The 17037-nt window shown below is 44.2% G+C and overlaps 1 protein-coding gene across 2 annotated transcripts in view; it reads left to right on the top strand.

Moving 5' to 3' along the window:
• The window catches only part of Pde8a (phosphodiesterase 8A), a 122342-nt gene that overhangs the window by 48798 nt on the left and 56507 nt on the right, over positions 1–17037 (top strand). The window contains exon 1 of one of the 2 annotated variants that reach the window (XM_021166274.3): positions 16757–16808. The exons of the other annotated variant lie outside the window; for it this stretch is intronic. The gene's annotated coding sequence lies outside the window, so the exon portion shown is untranslated. Of the gene's footprint in view, positions 1–16756; positions 16809–17037 lie in introns of those variants that run through there. 2 annotated transcript variants of the gene reach the window in all.

Below are 17037 nucleotides of genomic sequence, written 5' to 3'. Positions count from 1 at the left end.
TTGCTTCTCAAAAGGTTGCTAAGGAACTTTTTCAGTCAATGAGATCATAGGGTGTTTTCTGATGTACGCTGGATAGGATTACAGCTGGTAAGGTAAAACCATAGCTTGAAAGGTTGTGGGAATTTAAGAAGTTTTTACTGTAAACAAAAGTTTACTTTGAAGGTGTTGTCATGCAGTATCAAATATTCAACCAAGGTCTAATTCTTCATATAAAAATAAACAGGCACACATATCTCAGAAAAACAAACAAAAGACGTGTTTTATCTTCTTGTTGGTTGGATTCCCAGACAGTTTCAGGTTTCATCTAGGCAAGGAGTGAGGCCCGGAACACTTAACTGTAAGAGTGGGTCACTGCTATTTAACATTCTTATCTGCAACACCTCCATAGCACTTCTAGAATTTTTGACTCAAAAGTCTCCTTTTCCTTTCCATGTCCCCTTAGCTTCCCCTGACTTTCTATCTGCCTCAACTCAACAGAGAGCTAGTGAGCACAGTCCTTTGAGTTCTGGTTTTGTGCAAGGGTATAAGACAGAAGCTTGGTTTGGTAGGTGAAAAAGCCAACCTGTGATCAGAATGCCACCACAATGAAGACCAATTTGGGGAGCACGGAGTGGGAACCACAGGCATAGGGGGTCTCCCCTACACATAAGACCTGAAAGTTGAGCAGAAATTAGGGGGGAAGAAGAAGAAAACAGGAGTTTGCCAGGCCTGTGGTACTGTAGTAAGACCACAGGGTCTTCAAGGAATGTTCTAAGTGATTTGGGGAAGGTGAAATTCAAGCTTCAAGGAGTTCTGAACTTTAAATGCCACATCCAGTCATCTGGGCTTTAACTAGGGCAGTATGGAGTCCCTGAGGGGTCTGCCCATGTTGCATTTATGAATTGGAACATTCTGGTGCTTGTGCTCTGCAGTGCTACCCCTCGTCCTCTGTGGACCCAGGTGCTAATGATGAGGAACCAGCTGGGATCAGCTTGGCTTGCTCTCAGATGCTAAAGAATGCTGACATGTAAGAGGTGAAACGAGCACGAACAGAGAGAGTGCACTGTCCTGTGTTTGCTGGCTTGGTCAGTATTCTTGGACATCCTGTAGAAATATGTCATTCGCTATATTTTCAGGCACTCGTGAGACTGGGAGGGTATAAATTTCCTTTTAGAGCATGTGTAGATGTATTATTTCTAACTGTCACTGAAGTAAAGAGGAAATGATGTCACCAGATGTACGGAGCGTTTATTCACACTGAACGCACTCACTGTTCATTTAAACAAAAAGATCATTTCTCAATTCAAATCGGAATATTCTAATTTAAGGCCTAAATCAGTTGTGTCATAATCTCTATGGAAACAAAGCGTTCTACTGTGTGTAGTAGTTGCATAAGTGACTCGTTCCTCTTTGCAGAGGACAAATTGTGGATGTGAATACTTTTCCCATTTTTCTCTTAAGAATTCTCTTTAAAATAGAGACTTTAGTCAGTGATACTTGCCTAATGTCTTATGAAATTAAGATTTCCATTCAACTCCACTGTCTTTGCCCAGTTTAGTTCAGGTGAAGGAGAATACATTATCTGGTTCAGTTTATATAGAGCTACTTACTCTGTCTGAGGTACTATCTTGTGGGATTGTTTCTTTTTATTGATCTTTGAGAGTCCTTTATATATGAATCTTTTGTCAGTTTTGCAGATATTGGTCAGTTTTTCAGATTATCTTCTTCACATTTAGGGTTCACCACCTTCTCTGTACTGGCTCTTTCGATGAATGATATCCTTAATTTAGAGTCTAATTGTCAGTCCTCCCCTTGCTTGCTTTTTTTGTACCTGGTTATGTATCCCTTACGATGAAGGTAGAAATGTACACAAAAGAGTTTTCATCAAATGAAGTATTCATCATAGCAAAGAAAGAGTGAAGAGACGACCTGAAGAATGGAAGACATACTTACAAATCCTCTGTCAGCTAAGGTGCTAGTACCTAAAATATACAGGGAACTCAGGCTGCTCAATAGCAAGAAAATAAAACAGTCCTATTAGAAGGCAAGCAGAGAACCTGAGCAGACATTTCTCAAGGAGAGATACTGAGTATCAGGCATGTTACAACAAACAGTGCTGGCTGTAGTGGCACATGCCTTAGTCGCAGCACTCAGGAGGCAGAGGCGGGCAGAAGTCAGCAGAGGCCAAGTTTGAGGCCAGCATTGTCTAAATAGTGAGTTCTAGGACAGTCAGGACTACATAGAGAAAACCTGCTTTAAAAAAAAACAAAATAAATAAAAACAAACAAAAACCTTTAACGCATTGAATTGTCAGGCTAATGCACCCATAGTGAGCTATTATTAGACTGGCTGTTACTGGAAGGATGAATGGTAGCAAGTGTTGGTTAAGATGTGGAAGAAAAGATTATACACTGTTGGAGACATTGCAAATTAGTCTAACACTTTGGAAACACATGGAGCATCCTCAGAAACTAGAAGTTAGAGTGGCAGAGACTCAGCAGCCTCACTTCTGGATAGATACTCAAAGGAACTAGAATTAGTGATTGCTGGAGATAGCTGCACAACCATCTTCCCTGCAGAATTAGTCAAATAGCTCAGGTGTGGAAACACTGAGGGCCCACTAATGAACAGATGGATGGATTAAAGAATATGGTCTGTGTACCCAATAAAATATCATCCAGTCTTTAAAAAGTGGGAAATCCTGTCACTTGTGATAATATAAATGAACCTGGGAGATACTATGCTGAGAAAAATAAGGCAGACAAATACCATTTAAAAAAAAAACTCACTTCTATCTAAAACAGCAGAACTCAGAAGCACAGAATAGGATGATGGATGCTGGCTTCTGTGTGGGGAGTAGGCAGGAAAGGGGAGACTTAGGCCTAAGTTCTAGTTTGTCCCTGCGTAGGTTGTGGTGATTTCATAAGCAGCATGGCAGTAACAACCAATGCAACACATTAGTCCTGTGCATTTGAGAGGGACTGAGGGGATGGAGAGATGGCTAAGTTAAGAGCAATGGCTGCTCTTCTAGAGGTCCAGAGTTCAAATCCCAGCAACCACATGTTGGCTCACAACCATTCCAATCCAATGTCCTCTTCTGGTGTGTCTGAAGACAGCTACAGTGTACTCGTATACATAAAATGAATAAGATATTTAAAAATAGAGGGGGACTGAAAGAGAGGATGTGCTACCACAGAATGGAGAAGTATCTGAGGTGATGGGTGTTGTAAGTCTTGCATCAAGGCCACTTTGTTTTGTTTGTGATTCTTGGCTCCCTTTCTTTCCTATTTCCCATGGTCGCCCATTCTGATGTGCTCGATATGGTACTTTGTTTTCTTGTGTTCTTATAAAGCATATATCGTGCTTGTGTGTGGTGTGTGTGCATATGTGAATACATACAGAGAGGACAGCTGATAAAAAATGATGTCTTCACCTCACTATCGCTCTCTCCTCTCCCCTCTCCTCTCCTCTCCTCTCCTCTCCTCTCCTCTCTCCTCTCTCCTCTCTCCTCTCTCCTCTCTCCTCTCTCCTCTCTCCTCTCTCCTCTCCTCTCCTTCCTTTATCAGGGTACCTCTATGTCGCCTGTGGGCCTGGAACTTTCAGTGTAGACTAGGTTGGCTTGGAACTCAGAGATCCACTTCCTTCCACCTCCCTGGTGCTGAGATTAAAGACATGGTCCGCCATGCCTGGTTTGACCTTATCTTTTGAGGTAGAGTCTCTCACTGAACTTATAGTTTGCAAATTCAGATAGACTGTCCAGCAAGCCCCTGGGATCCTCCTGGTTTGCCTTCCCAGTCCTAGGTATGTGTGCACCACCACACACAAATCTTTTATAGGGCTGCTGAGGATCCAAACTTGGTTCCTCATGTTTGCATAGCATTCACTGACATAGCCTTCTCCCTAGTGCTTACATATTCTTAATTTATTAGATGATATTGTATTACTAATCTCATTGGTTTTCCTCTTTTCACATGGCAGTTGTTTTTAAGATCCTCGTGTCCCCCATTCCCCCACCCCCAGCTAACTAGACTTCAAATGCTACAACTTGTTGCTGTCACCCATAACCCTGGGCAGACATTTTTGCATGTTCCCTTTTGTGAATAGGCACAGGCTTTCTACTTCTGGGTTATGGTTTGGCAGTACAGCTACAAGAATTGTGTGTATATGTGTGTGTGTGTTCTTTTATAATTAGTTTTAAACATTTTCTTATTGAAAATTTCAACCAGGAGTCATTAATTATCTTTTTTTAAAAGCTTTTCATTTGTTCCTTGTGAATTTTCCATCATGCATCCCCAATCCCACTCACCTCTTCCTCCCATTGTACCCACCCTTCACCCTTGCAAACTCCCCCCACAACAGAGAAAAAACATCTCATTGTGGAAGCTGTAGTGTGTCACAATGTGTCCCACAGTATCCCCTTCTGTCCACACTTCTTTGTTTGCAAATGTTTGTTGCAGTGACTTGTTGGTCTGGTATGAGGCCTCTGCCTTCTGTTACTCTATTAAAACTGGAACCTCACTGGGACAACTGTTGGATAGCCTGTTGTCACCCTGTGTCATGGAGATCCTGTAATTTTGGATCTGTAGGACCAGACCCTTCATGTACTTCAGCAGTTCATCTATGGGGTAGGCCAAGTCAAAGCCCTGGATTTAGGCCAGAGAGAAATCTGAGCTGGTCAGCCTGACTGGCAAACCCCTCCCCTCCCCAACACATCCACCTCTACCCCACTCTTTGCAGTCAGGGTGCTCTACCCACTGTCCAGGCAAGGTGCCAGGTCCACTCTCCAGAGTGTTACAGCTGGTGAGGGATGGGCCAGTTTTCCCACCCTCATGGGCCAACTCTCCCAACTGCCATAAGTGGCAAGGGATGAGGTTAGGGGAGGAGGGCATCTCTCCCTCATCTGTGCCACTGCCACAGTACATACAGAAGGCATGAGAGCCAAGGCCTGCTCACCTATAACATCACATCCATGGCCAGCTCCTCTGTGTTACTCTGGTGAGGGTCAGGGCCCACTCTCCTGAGTACTGCAGCAGATGAGCTCTTATGACCCCAGGGCCAGCTCTCCTGCCTGCCTATTTTACCCTATTTTCTACAGCAGAATAAAACTGCATGAATAAAATGTTTGAATGCAAAATGCTATTTACCACATGGCCATTAACAAGTGTTTTCTTTGAATACACTGAGGGGAGTTTGCCTGCTTCCTCAGGGCCTGCCCAGAGGTGGGCAGGGTGCCCTGGAGAATGGTTGTGGGTGCCCCTGTGGTAGCACCACATGAGACGCACGGCTCTCTGGACAGTTCGTGCTTTTCAGACTCTTCATCCAGTTATGACTACTGTGCTCTGCTAGTGAGGATATTTGAGTTGGTATGTGAGACTTCCTGCCTGTTCTGTTAAATAGGTATTGAGTTTTAGAGACTATAAATATTCATTTTTCCCATGATAAACACTAGACAATATTTGACCAAGGGAAAAGTGGCCCTGGGAAGACATACCTTCTGAAAGGAGAGTTCTAGGTTCCTTACACACTGAACCCAGGCTGTGCTGTCTTTGTAACGAGGAGCTGCAGACAGGGCTAATGCAAGGCCAGGCCATGCATCCTCTCCTGCTCCCACCTCTTCCTCTGACCATACAGTCTGCATTGCTCCAGGGCTTCTCACAGTCTCTGCTGATGTTAGATTTTTGTATACATTCCCACTTACTTTTAGTCTTTTCCTCTAAAACTCAATGTTCCAGCCTAACATAAGCAAATGGTTTCTTCCTTGATGTCTCTATGAAAAATTGAAACTTAGAACTAGACAGAATAGTCGCAGAAACAGTATAAAAGTAAACTTTAAAGAGAAACCAATATTGTTCTTTAGAGGCAGCGTAGGCCAATTGCTGAGGAACTTTGTGTAGCTCTCCTGGAAGAAGACAAGGGCTGGGCGGAGCCTCAGCTGGGGGCTGCAGTCAGGTCGGAACACTCTCAGATAGCATTCATCTGAAAACTGTCTCAAACTTTTCTATAACATGGAATTAGTTGTGTGTGTATGTGGGTGGGTGGGTGGGTGGGTGTGCACTTGCCACGGTGACTGTGTGGAGGTCAGAGGGCAACATGTAGGAATCTGTTCTCTCCATCCATCATGCGGGTCTGGGGATTGGGCTCAGGTGGACAGACCTGGCAACGAGTACTCCCCCACTGAGCCGTCTTGTAGGCCCCGAGCACTTTTCACCAGAGCTATAATTATATAGCAAGTTCCATTTGTTATAGCAGTTAACGTCACTGGTCAGCTTAGGCTCTGAAATCACTTGGTAGACCACATTGTGCTAACTGAGGAGGGAGGACCATCCCTGTCTCCTCGGTCTCTGTGCTGCATAAGTGGAGAAAGGCGGCTTGAGCAGCAGCACATGGCCATCGGCTTCCAGATGTGGCTGTGTTGCACCCTGCGTTGCTTGTTTGTCAGCTTGGCACAGGCTAGGGTCATCTGAGAAGAGGGAACCTCACCTGACAAAAATGCCTCCATGAGGTATTGTCTTGATTGCTGGTTGATGTGGCGGGACCCAGCGCTGTGTGGGTGGTGCTGTCCCTGTGTGGGTGATTCTGAGGTTTATAAGAGAGCAAGTGGAGAAGGAGCAAACCAGTGAGCAGCGTTTCCCAGTGGCTTCTGCTTCAGTTCCTGTTCTCAGGTTCCTGCCTTGAGCTCCTGTCCTGATTTTCCTCAGTGATGGAGTAGAACCTGAGAGCTGTAAGGTAAAAATAAACTCTTTTCTCTTCAAGTTGCTTTTGGTAATGGTGTTTATCACAACAATAGAAATGGTAACTAAGACATGGTGTGCCCAACTGCTTCAAGCTGCTGCCACTCTTGACTTCCCACCATGCTGGACAGCTACTGTGAGCCCTGAGCCAGAGTAAACCCTTTCTCCCTTAAACTGCTTTTGTCATGGTGTTTACTATAGCAACAAGGGGAAACCAGCAGAACAAGGCTACGACACCTCCAGTGCTCAAGGACTTCTGTCTTCTAGAGCCAGAGTGGGCATGTGAGAAGGACAGTTTGCATCCCCTTCCACTAATAGTGGCTGACATGACAGGAAACTGGGCTGAGCGCTGTTAATCAGAGAGTGAGCTGCATGTCTGCCAGCTCACTTCTTCAAAACCACGAAGCAGCTGCATGGTTGCCTAAAAGTAATACAGTTTATCAGGCATAGGGTCAGAATTGAAAGACTTCTCTGTTGAATCTTCACAGTACTGATCCTGGAAGCTGTGGGGTGAGTATAGATGATCCTGTTGTGTGGATTGCCACTCTCAGTGCAATCTGCTTTGTATCTCATTGAGTCTTATTCACTAGCTAAGAAGAACCCAGGCTTCCCTTTGCTGTCAGGATGCTAAGGGTGATCAGGTGGGCAGCCTGCCACTGTAGAACATTGTGAATGAGGCTCACTGCTGTATGGGAAGTCTGTTGTAGGATGACCAGATCCCCGGACAGTAAGACTTGAGAACCCTCTATCCAGTAGGTTCATATACATGACTGAGAGACAGAGAGAATGGGTTTTGTTTGTTTGTTTTTATTCTTATCATTCTTTCTGTTGTTGGAGACAGGGTCCTTGAAAGCACTGTGTATCTCATGTTGGCCTTGAATCCTCCCGTCTCAGCTTCACAAGTGCTGGGATTACACACTTGCACTGTCACATCTGGTGCTGATTTGTTAATTAATGATTGGGAGTATGTTCCTTCAATATCCAGACCATCTATTTTTGCTGTGTTCTGTTTCCCTTGGTGAGAAATCCATAAATAGCAGGGTCTTCCATCTCTATAAATTCTCCTTTTTGATCTGACAAGTCCTTAAGCCAGTGAGCACTTTGCACTTTTTAGGGGCCATGGGTAGCCTCTAGGCTGCACTGCAGGGCATTGCATCTCACATTTCCACTACTGGACCAGGGTCCTCAGCTCTTACTGTCATGGGATCTGGTCACCCTACACCAGACTTTCCATTTTTTTGTTGTGTGTTTGTTTTTTAAAGGTTTGTTTATTTTATGTGTATGGGTGTTTGCCTGTCTGTTTGTGCAGCATGTGTGTGCCTGGTGTCTGTGAGGTTGAGGGTGGCATTGGAGGCCCTGGAACTGGAGTTACAAATGTTGTGAGTAATGATGTGGTCTTCTGAGATATGAACATGAGTCCTCTGCAAGGCAGTAATTGCTCTTAACTATGCCATCTTTGTAGCCTTGCTCCTGTTTTTATTAATGGGTTCATTCTTACTAGAAAAATTTACTCTCAAAGCTGATTTTACTCTAGTATTTCTGGAAAGCCTTTAGTTGTCCCCAATAACAAATGCATTAACATATCTAAGGATGAGATTCAGTTTTGTATAATATTTCCCATTAAGAACTTAATGGCTTGTATTAGAAGTTATTGCCTTAGAGTTGTAAAAGAACTATCTCTAGAAAAATACTGTTTATAAAATGCCTTATAATGTGTTTGCATAAAGAATGATATTTCATAAGCAAACTCTCTTAGAGAGTCCTTGCTGAAAGCGTTCTGTTACTCATTATCAGGCTCTGAGTTGAGCACCTGCAGTAACTCATTTAATCCAAACACTCTTGTTTGCTCAACATGGTGGGTTCTGGGGGAAGGACCTGAATGGCTTCATTCTAGCATTAAGTTCTTTGAATTTGAGTGAGAGGACACACAAGACTTGCAGTAAATATTTGCCATATAAGTTGACTGAGGGGCAAGTGGCAGCAGGTAAATGAAGGAAAAAGGAATTGGGGATGGGTCTGGCAGTCAATATGGGAGAAGGTCCTGGGCCTCAGGATAGTTCTTGTGCCGTCTTGTGGGCAAATCTGGCAAGGACTAAGGAAGCTCATATGGTCTACTAGGATGGCAGCAGAATGGCAGCTCTCCCACGGCCTGCTCTCCATAGACAACCAAAGGGACTTTCATTTCATTTTAAGTCAGACTATACCATGGAAGGACAAAGAATATGATCAATATATTGCATGAAAAATCAATAATAACTAGATCAGACTGTACTGCTGCTTTGTAATAATATCCCGTAGCTTTTCAGGAAATTTAGAGTAAAATGCAGATATCTTGACTTACAAGGCTCCGTTTGATATGGCCTCTGCTGACCTAGGGCCTCATCTCTCGGTCTTCTTCCCTTGTTTCTTCTAGTGCCGCACCATAAGTCCTCTCCCTGGTACTCTTCATTGGCTGGTGCTTGGTCATTCAGACCCTACTTCCACAGCACTGTCCCAGGGAATCCTTCCTCAACCTCTCATTCATTATAGCAGCCAAGCTCTCTGAACCACAGCTCTCACGGTCGTAGAGGTATTATCTATCTGCCATGTTCTCTGTTGATCTCCAAAGCCTAGGAAAAACCCTCACACAATATGGATGCTCAGTTACAATTTGTCAAATAGGTGAGGACTGTTAGCCAGTTTCTTGATCTTATTTCACCTGGATATAGATTAGGTGAGTTAGTCCTTGCCCTATAGAACACGAACGAGCAGACAGAATTAAGTTTTGTTCCTGCAATTGTTGCTTCCCAATTGTTCTTCACTGCTAAAGTGGAGTTAATGAACTTAACTTACAAAAGTAAGAGTTTGGGGATGAGTTGTGCTTGGCTAATGTGCACAAAAGCCTCTCTCTGTCTCTAACATCAGCAATCTGAGCACTTGGGATATTGAAGTATGAGAATCCTGAAGAAGCTCTGTGTTACCCTCGGCTACGTACTATGTTTGAAGCATAGTAAATGCACGTTGTCTCAATGGTGATTGGGAGCTAAGAAAGAAAAATAGAAGCAGGTAAGGGATAAGAGAGAAGGTTGCAGGAGTAGACATTTCTAATGCACTGGAATTACTTATATCCTTTGTCTTCCCTCCCTCTCTCCCCCTCCCCCTCTACCCCCTCCCCTCTTCCTCTCCATGATCTTGCTATGTAGTCCACCCTGGCCTCAGACTTTAGGCAACCCTCCCGAAGCCTCCCAAGTGTTGAGATTACAGGTGTGTGCCGTATGCCTAGCTAGTAGCTTTCCCTTTTTACCTCAAGTCCTCAACTCATGACAGAGTAACTTTGCCTCACAGTGTCACATGTAGCCAATATTAACTCAGTCAAATAATCAAAAAACATCTGATATGGTTCATCGAAACTAATAATAATTTTTGTCATTGTTTTAAATAGTTTTATTTATTTATGTATATGAGCACTCAATTTGCATTTATGCCTGAATGACAGAAGAGAGGATCAGATAGAAAAGGGCATTGGATCCCATTGCAGATGGTTGTGAGCCACCGTGTGGTGGCTGGGAATTGAACTCAGGACCTCTGGACAAGCAGCCAGTGCTCGTAACTGCTAAGCCATCTTTGTCATTTCTAATCTGTCACATTTGTCAAAAAATATTTTAAATTGTTAGGATACAAATATATGTCTTGGTTTTCTGACACTCTAGTGTTATAGTGTGTGTGTGTGTGTGTGTGTGTGTGTGTGTGTGTGTATTTAGAAACAGCCTCATTATATGGTCCTGGCTGTCTTGGAACTCACAGAGGTCTGCCTGCTGCCTCCCCAGTGCTGGGGTTGAAGACATACATATGCCACCACATATTCTTCAATTGTAACTGTGTGTATTTGTTATGTGTCATGGCATCCATGAGGATGTCAGAGAACACATGTGTAGATTCAGGGTTTTTTTTTTTTTTTCTACTGTTACCTGGTCCTGAGGGTTAAACTCAGGTCATTAGGCCTTCAGGGTATGTGTTTGAACTATGCAGCCCTTGCTGCCCTGAATCTTACAAAATCTTTAAAAACAAATCTCTTTTAAAATTAATTAATTACTTAATTTACTTTACATCTTTTTTTTTTTTTTTTTTTTTTTTTTTTTGGTTTTTCGAGACAGGGTTTCTCTATGTAGCCCTGGCTGTCCTGGCGCTCACTCTGTAGACCAGGCTGGCCTCGAACTCAGAAATCCACCTGCCTCTGCCTCCCGAGTGCTGGGATTAAAGGCGTGCGCCACCAACGCCCGGCTTACTTTACATCTTGATCACAGCTTCCTCTCCCTCCTTCCACTCCACCTCCACTCCGCTCCCCACCTTCCTTTCTCTTCAGGAAGGGAGGGCTCCCATGGATGTCAACCCACCTTGACATATCAAGCTGCAGTAGGACTGGGCACATCTTCCTTCCCCTACTGCAGTCAGACAAGGCAGCCCAGTTAGGAGGAAGGGATCCAAAGGCAGGCAACAGAGTCAGAGATAGCCCCTGCTCCTGCTGAAAACAATAAATCTTTTCTTTTCTTCTCTTTTCTAGAATTATTTATTTATTTCATGTATGTGAGTACACTGTCACTGTCTTCAGACACACCAGAAGAGAGAAACAGATCCCATTACAGATGGTTGTGAGCCACCATGTGGGTGCTGGGAATTGAACTCAGGACCTCTGGAAGAGCAGTCAGTGCTCTTAACCACTGAGCCATCTCTCCAGCCCCGAAAACAATAAATGTTAATAAATTAAAAAATACTTAAAAAGATTTTAAGACTAAAGTAAAAAATCCTTTTTTGTTTTGTTTTCAGACAAGGACTCATGTAGCCCAGGCTGGCCTCAAACTATGGACTCATGTAGCCCAGGCTGGCCTCAAACTCACTATGTAATCAAGGCTGGCTTTGAACTCTTCATCTTCCTACCTCCTGAATGCTTCAGGTTACAGGTGTGTACCACCACATTCATCTTCAGTAACTCTTAATTTGTGACTGACATTTTGTCAGCTTGACACAAACAAGGAAGCTTATGTCTGGGAAGAGGAAAATGCCTCTATAACCTGGCCTGTAAGCAAATCTGTTAGCCATTTTCTTGACTGATGGTAGATGTGGGAGGGCCAAGCTCACTGGGTGGTTCTACCCCTGAGCAGATGGTCCTGGGCTGTATGATAAAGTAAGCTGATCTAGCCACAGAGAATAAGCCAATCAATAGCACCCCTCTGTAGTCCCTGCTTTAGCTCCTGCCTTGAGTTCCTGCCCTGACTTTTCATCATGACAACTACAAACTGCAAGGTGAACTAAACCCTTTCCCCACAAAGTACTTTGGTGATGATTTTTGGTTTTTTGAGACAGGGTTTCTCTGTGTAACCATGCCTGTCCTGCACTTACTCTGTAGATAAAGCTGGCCTCGAACTTACCTGCCTCTGCCTCCCAAGTGCTGCTGGGGTTAAACAGGTGTGCTGCCATCACTACGCCGGCATGTTTGTAGTTTGGATCAGAGTAATAAAACACAAGAGTTAGGACACAGCTCTTTACTGTTGTTAGTAGTGGTTTCTAGAGACAGGGTTTCTCTGTGTAGCCCAGGCTATCCTGGAACTGGCTCTATAGACCAGGCTGCCCCTGCCTCCCTCTTCGTCTCTGCTACAGTGATTAAAGGCATACACCGCCGTGCCCACCAGGACACAACTCTTGAACACACTGTGGTTTCCTTATTATCTAAAACAATCTAAAAATGTCAGCTACATTTGAAGCTGAAAGATAAAATAAAAGCTATGTCATTACAATTGATTTGAAAAAATGACGATTTTATTATAAATAGTAATGCAAAGCCTAGATTAAAGGGGCTGTGACCGGAAGGTCAGTTTGATTTTGATTTTGAGTCATGAAAAAGGATGGATGCAGGAAGTCCAGTGGCCTCTCCCTTTTCTGGAGCAGACAGGGAAGTGTTTACTCTGAGGACCTGTCACATCTGCTCACTGAGTGATGTCATCAGATTTCCTGGTGGGGGTAATTTTTTTGCTAGGTGGTAATGGTAGGGAAGGAGGTGGGCACAGGGGTCAGTAGCTGTCTGATTGTCTGGCTGGACTGATACTCTGCTCCACAGAGGTCCTAAGATCCGGATATTCCCTGTAGACAGGATGTAAGGCTAAATGCAGTCTAGTTATAAGTAAATAAAATGTTCAGTGGTCACAGAGCTTTGCTGAAACATGGACCTTGTACAGTGATGCTGCTAAAACTCTACAGTGGCTGAAATTTGGTCTGAAATCTTTTAAAGAATGGACATATTATTTTCTTTATTTTTTCAGAGTTACTCCAGGAAATGGGTTAGGTTAGTTTTATAGGTTGAGACTATATAGTTATGGCTTCTTTCCTAAAAGTTACCTCACCAACTTTTTCAAAGATTTTTTTTAAATGTATGTTTATATATGTGAGCATGTGTGCTACATTTATGTAGGGGCCTACAGAGGCAGGAAGATGGTGTCAGATCCTCTGAAATTGGAATTAAAGGCAGCTGTGAGCCACAATGTGCTAGGAACCAAATCTAAGTCCTCCACGAGAGCAGTGAGCACTGTAACCACCGGGCCGTCCTCTCCCGCTGCTGTCTCAGGTTTCCCTGTGTAGCCCTGGTCTTCCTGACCTTGCTTGCAGATCAACTGGGCCTGGAACTCAGGGACCTGTCTGTCTGCCTCCCACTGCTGCTCACCGACGGCTGGAGTAGGTCACGTGCTCAGTGTTATTTGCCTCTGTGCTTCTGTCCTGGCCCTCAGCTTGACTTAACAATGTAAGTTTATTTTATTTTGTATATTTTTTTCCTGAGATAGGATTTCACAAAAAAAAAAAAAAATTACACAAAATAAAATGAACTAACCATCTGGTGGCTACTTAGCTTAGCTGAGAGTCACATGATTTTTCTCACCCAGCCTTTAAACATTTCTGCTTAGTGACAATGTTTCTACACTTAAGAAACACATGTCTTTCCTGCATAAGGGGTCTTGTAGTGCTTCCAACAAATTGTAACACTCCAATTTCCATAGCTTTTTATCTGCCTTAGAGTGTAGAGTTTCCCATCATCATTTGTTGAAAAGACTGTCCTCTTCCCCGGTGAGTTGTCTTGGCATCTACAGATTGTTTGAGGATATGTGCTAAATGTCTCTCTAGTCTCTCTGTTCGTTTCTTTGTCTGCCTATACCAGCACCATGTGACTTTGATTGCTGTAGTTTTGTATTAAGTTTTGAAATTAGGAAGTGTCTTGCAGGTCATCCATCCATTTGCAAGATTGTTTTGGCTAGTAGGGATCCCCTGAGTTTCCATATGAGTTCTAGAGTGCATGTTTCTCTTTCGGTCAGAAAGAAAAGAAAGGAAAATCACTGAGATTTTAATAAGGACCCTGATGACTGTGTAGATTGCTTTAGGTAGCGGTGGCATCTTAGTAATGTTGTCTTTTAATCTATAAACATGTGTTTCCATTTAGTTAGTGAAAAGTTTTTGGTGTGTATGTGGCATGTGTGCATGGTGTGTGTGTAAACTCAGGAGGTCTCAGTTGGTACTGCCTCTGTCACCTTCATCCTCCTCTTCCTCTTCCTCCTCTTCTTTTTACTTTTCCTCCTCATTATTGTGGTTTTTTTTGAGACAGTCTCACTGTATAGCCCTGGCTGGCTGGCTTGGAGCTCACTGTGTAGACCAGGTGGGCCTACACATAAAGATTCAAACTCCTAATGACTCAGCTACCCCTGGGATTGATTAAAGGTGTGTGCAGCTATACCCAGCCCCTCTCTCTCTCTCTCTCTCTCTCTCTCTCTCTCTCTCTCTCTCTCTCTCTCTCTCTCTCTCTCTCTCCCTCTCTCTCTCTCCCTCTCTCTCTCTCCCTCTCTCTCTCTCTCTCTCTCTCTCTCTCTCTCTCTCTCTCTCTCTCCCCTTTTTAAAGTACCAGAGACCTGGGAGGTGAGACTCTCAGGACTCAAAGGGAGGGGCCTTAGATGAAGTGCCCAAGAGTGGGGAGAGGGAACTCGTAAAGTCCAACTCCAGTGGAAAGACAGGGCATCAAGTGGAGGGATGGGGTTGCCATCCCACTTGTTCCTGTCTAAAAGAACTGCAAGGACAAAAAAGGAGAAGAGACTGAGGGAAAGGTGGTCCAGTGACTGACCCAATTTGGGATCCATCTCAAGGGGAGGCCCCAAGGCCTGACACTATTACTGATGCTATGGTGAGCTTACAGACAGGAGCCTCTCATGTCCTCTGAGAAGTCCAACAAGCAGCTGAAAATTCAGATGCAGATACTTAAACCCAACCATTGGACTGAAGTTGGGGACCCCTGTGGTTGAATTAGGGAAAAGGCTGGAAGAAGCTGAGGAGGAAGGTAACCCTATGGGAAGGCCAGCAGTCTCAACCAACCCAGACCCCTGAGATCTCTCAGACACTGAACCACCAACCAGGCAGCATACACTAGTTGGTCCAAGGCCTGACACATATACAGCAGAGGACTGCCTGGTCTGGTCTCAGTGGGAGAAGATGCCCCTAACCCTAGAGAGACCTGAGGCCTCAGGGAGTGGGAAGTCCTGGCTTGGGGGTGGAAATAAAAGTAATTAAAAAACAACAACAAAAGATGCTGTCTCCCTGAACCTGAAGCTTACTGTTTTTGTTAAACTGGTTGGCAAGTGAGCCCCTGAGACCCGCTTGTCTCTGTCCCCAACCAGTACTCGGGTTATCAATGCACACCACTTGCCTGACTGTGTCACAGATTCAAGCTGGCACGGAACACGTTTGCTGACTGAGCCATCTCCCTAGCTGAATATTATTTTTTTCACCTCTCTATCAAGTGCATGCTTTCCACATTCCTTTCAGGTTACTAAGTCTGGTAGCGTATCTGACGTTCATAACTTGTGTGCTGCTGAGTCCATTTACGAGTTCTAGCAACTTTCCCGTGGGGTCCTCAGGTTTTCTTTATTTAAGGTTGTATCATCCACGAGTAAAGAGAGCTTTCCCCTTTTCCAGTTTAATGGCTCATTTGTCTTCCTTGCCTAATTGTTTTGTCTAGAGCTTCAGTGACCGTTGAACAAACGTGGAGAAGCAGGCTTCTCTCCTCGTTCCTAACGCTAGAGGAACTGCTTCCTCTCTGCCTGGGGGTGTGCTTGCTGTGGGCTTGTTATGGCTAGAAGCTCTCTTCTACTCCTAGATAACCACTGTTGTCACGGAAAGACGTTCATTTAGGATCTTGTCAGATGCTGCTTCTGCATCAGGTGAGATTATCATGTGGTATTTCCCCTCCACTCTGTTAGTACACTGTATTTGCTGATTTTCATACATTAGATCATCCTGATATCCCAAGAATAACTCTCATTTGGTGAGTGGTATATCATTATTGGTATATGTGTGTGCGTGTGTGGTGTATACATGTGTATGTGTGAGTGTCCATATGAAAGCCAGAGGTCAATCTTCTTGCGCAATCCCAACTGGCCAGGAAGAACGACGCTGCAACAGGATCCTTCTGCACACGTTTATTGGGAGAGCTTGATTGTAGAGGCAAAGAGAGAGACCCCAAGCCCAGAACTGGTGCTGCTTATATAGGCCTAGGAGAGGCGTTCTCTCTCATCTGATTGGTTAACTTGTCTCTCATCTGATTGGTTAACTTGTCTCTCATCTGATTGGTTAACTTGTCTCTCATCTGATTGGTTAACTTTGGTTAATTCTCAAAACCTCATCTTGGCAAAAGAACTTTTACTGCCTATGTATGTGTGGTGGCCAGCAGTAGCCAACTGCCACTCTGCAACTGCCACTCTGCAACTGCCACTCTGCAACTGTCACTCTGCAACGGCTTCCCACACAATCTCATTGTTTTTCTTCAGGAGCTGTTCAGTTTGGGGTTTTGTTTGTTTTGTTTTTTGTTATGCTTTTTATTTGCTGTTTGTGCATCGGCATGAGCACATGGGTGGAGGCAGGCATTTAGCTGTCTAAGAACTACTTCAGAGAGCAGTTCAGCAGAGTTTACCTATCTCCTTCCACCTTTATGTGGGTTCTGAGGCTCAAACTCAGGTCACTGATTTGTGTGGTAACATCTCACCTTATGAAGTAGGATCTGCCGCTGGTCCAGAGCTCATCAGTTTGTCTAGACCAGTGAGTACCAGGGATTCACCTGTCTTTGCCTCTGCAGTGCTGGCTTTTTGGTTTTGTTTTTTAAGGAGGATGCTCAGTATCAAGCTCAGGTTCTCATGCCTGTGCGGCTACCACCTTACCCCGGTGTAACCATGGAACTGGACTTTGGGCTGCTTTGTGGGTTCCTTTTCTGCCACCTTTCTCCACCCCTATTCCACCTTTCCAACACTACAACACTAGGTAGGAGAGA

Source organism: Mus caroli, unplaced genomic scaffold (assembly GCF_978045245.1).
Source record: "Mus caroli unplaced genomic scaffold, Mus_caroli_1 scaffold_8, whole genome shotgun sequence".
NCBI classification, from domain to species: domain Eukaryota; kingdom Metazoa; phylum Chordata; class Mammalia; order Rodentia; family Muridae; genus Mus; species Mus caroli.
This window is presented reverse-complemented; position numbering and strand designations above follow the sequence as displayed.